We start from the raw sequence: 3164 nt of genomic DNA, 5'->3' as shown, positions 1-3164 counted from the left end.
TCACACCAGGAACAGTGGCTGCAGCGCGGCAGGGCTAGTGAAACTGGCCACTGCCTTGTCCTACCTGATTGCGCCTGAGCTGCAAACCAAAGCCGAAGCTGGGCAGCTGGCTCCGGCGGCAGCTGCAGCTGCAGGACCGTGCGGAACTTTACGGAAGGGTCAGCGTCGACCCCAGTTATGGCCGGGCGTTTTTCAGACTCCTGTCGCTGAGGAGGAAACTTCCGGCAGGAACTCTCATGTGCAAAGTAATGGGGTCGAGGAACACATTGAGAAAAAGTCACCGATGGTGAAAAGCAGAGCACTGCTGTGACCTGAGCGGGGAAGCTGGACCCCTTACAGCACATGTGGCATGAATAAAATGGGAGACGCTTGGTTAATAGCAAAGACAGACGACAGTAATAGTTCTGTTTCCATTTATTAATGCTGCCAATGAAAACCTACATGTCTGTTTAATAGGCTTTGGATACAGATTTTAAAGGAACTCGAGAGCTCACAAATGATAAAAAAAATGCACTAAACGTCTCAGCATTTTTCCATTTAGCTCATACAGACTCTACATCTGCTATGTAGATGTTATTATTATTTAATCTGCCCCCACCGCCCTGGTCTTCAGGGTTCTGGGTTTTATTTCTCATTTGCTCCTGTATTTCAGCAATTCAAGTTTACGCATGTCTCAAGGTTTAGACTGCTGTTGTAAGGCAACTGCAATGTGAGTACTACTCATCACATACGGTGTCCTTACAGGAGGCAACAACAGCAACAACAAAAACCACAACAACCATGAGCAGAATCTTCTATGTAAAGGCAAGAGAAAATTAGAAATTTAAGAAGGATAACGCAGTTCAGAGTAAAATATATTAGCAATACTCTCATAATTACTTATCTTTTCAATATTTCACCATCAGTAATAAAATACATTTATAATCTGTCATTATTAAGAATGTAAGTATTGTACTAGCACTTGACTGGTTTAAAAAAAAATACGTATGGTTACCAAAAAGTTACTTTTTTCCCCTCCTTCTCCAGTAGCCGCACTGTCTCCCTTGAGATGTAGACATTCTACTAAAGTACAATTCTGCAATTTTGTAATTATTTTTAACATCAAACGGTATTAATCGGCACAGATTGCATTAGCTTTTGCACACAAGGCACAGTAAATCCAGATTCACGTATTAACTTCATAAATACAGTATTTCTCACAGATACGTTGCAAAGCTACAGAATGGAAACAGCAGCAGTTACGTTCTTCTTTCGAAAATGTCCAACGCTTTTGTTCTTGAGTTGATTACATAGTCCAGATTTTCGTTTTCAGATGACCTATCATTGATACTCTACGAAGGAATTATCACGTGGGGAAAGGAGGGTACGAGGGACTGCATACCGAGGCGGCCTTCACCAATTACATATTCAAATCATCCCAGAATTTCAGAAAAACTAGAACTGTGAATTTCAAGTTTCTCTATTGGGCTGGCCCCAGGGAAATGTAATTCCATGGGTCTTGTCACTGCTGTTTATTAGAAGATTTACTTATGTCACTTCTTTAAAAACAAAAACAAAGTAGCTTTTACCGCATTTATAACATTTTAAATTAAATGTTATAAATTCTTTGCCAAAAGGAGTTTCGGTATCTGGACAACAGCCTCTTCTAAAACTGATACCCATATGCTGAAAAATGTTTAACTGAATGTCTGTTTTGGCAACATTTTCCCACAGATGTCTAGAGGAACCTATGTCTAATTCTGGGCTGTTGGGAACATTCACCTCTCCTGGGTTTGGATGTGCATCCTGCCCGCGTCCCTGTTCTACAGCAGTTTGAGGCTCAAACAGGCGTGCATCATCCACCTCTGCTCTGGTTTCCATGGAGAGGGTTTCCACCAAAATCCGCTCACGTTCAGTCTAGTGTTGCCTTACCTTATGCATTTCTTTTCCAATACTTCCTAGTTAGATTTTAATTTCAGTTATAGCCACATAAGCCCAAAGCAACTCCATTTCGTTTCAGTGGAATTATCCCGGATTTACTCTATGACAGTTTTGATCAGAATAGGAACTCTTTTTTTTTTTTTTTTTCCTGGACAGACCTGGTTATATATTTCACATACAAAATACTGGTCTGTCTCAGATAAGGTGCAATCCTTCTCTGGCTCCTAGAGTTTTCATAATCTAAAAGCTGTAAAATTGTATCAGTGTGGACCATATTTGCTATGGATGAACATTGTTTCCCAAGTCATGAGAACTGAATAATGTTGTTTTAAATAAATTAATAACAGAGAAAGGAAACAACTGCCAGCATTTTCTGCTATCTTCAGTCTACCAATCTATTGCATTGTGCTACTACAGACAAACCTAATTTCATATTGGTTCTGCTAAAGAGAACGATGCTATCAAAATTTCTGATACTGTAGCTGAGAGTAGTCTCTTGTGGAATGGCTCAGTCACCTGCTTGAGTATTACCTGGTTTTGTCAGATTAATTTGTCATCCCTTGCTTCATCTGTTACCTGTGAAATCAATTCCTTAGAGAAATAGTAATCAGCTTTTCCATCTGGGTGGATAACGTAGCCTCTGGCTAGTCTTACAGAAGGGTGGTATGCTATCGCCTCCCCTAGTCGCATAGCTTGACCTGCTGGAAATGCAGAGCTTGGTCAGTTTTTCCTAAGTGTCGGGATTTGCGCACATCTCTTACATACCACCTGCACACACATTAATACTAACCCTTCCCCAGTTTGCCCTGCAGAAATGCGGTGATTAGGAATCACCAGAAAAATCCACCTGGTCCATAGTCAGCTTCTTTAATCCCTTCTGGAAAGACAGTGGGTAGGAGCAGACTGTGTGCCAAATTAACTGTCCCGGTGCACGTTTCACGGTCTCCTTGCAACTTCCCAAATGTAGGAAGTATACTTGCAAGGGACGGAGGAAGAAAGCTGAATAATTGTGCCAGTTGTTCAAGATGCTTTAGAAGTTAATATGAGCAGTAGAAGGAAAAGATTAAAACAAATGCACTGTAGAAATGACTCCTACAGATTATTTTTCTTGGAGTAGCTATTTATTTTGTTCTTATTTACATAGAAATAACTGTCTGGAATTTATGATTTCAAAATGGCAGAAGTGCTTATTACAGTCAGATATTGTTTCTGACTTTCATTTCACCTCTTTTCCTGCCTTCGGC

This window comes from Pygoscelis adeliae, unplaced genomic scaffold (genome assembly GCF_000699105.1).
Source record: "Pygoscelis adeliae isolate BGI_AS28 unplaced genomic scaffold, ASM69910v1 Scaffold78, whole genome shotgun sequence".
NCBI classification, from domain to species: domain Eukaryota; kingdom Metazoa; phylum Chordata; class Aves; order Sphenisciformes; family Spheniscidae; genus Pygoscelis; species Pygoscelis adeliae.
Note: the sequence above shows the minus strand (reverse complement) of the source record.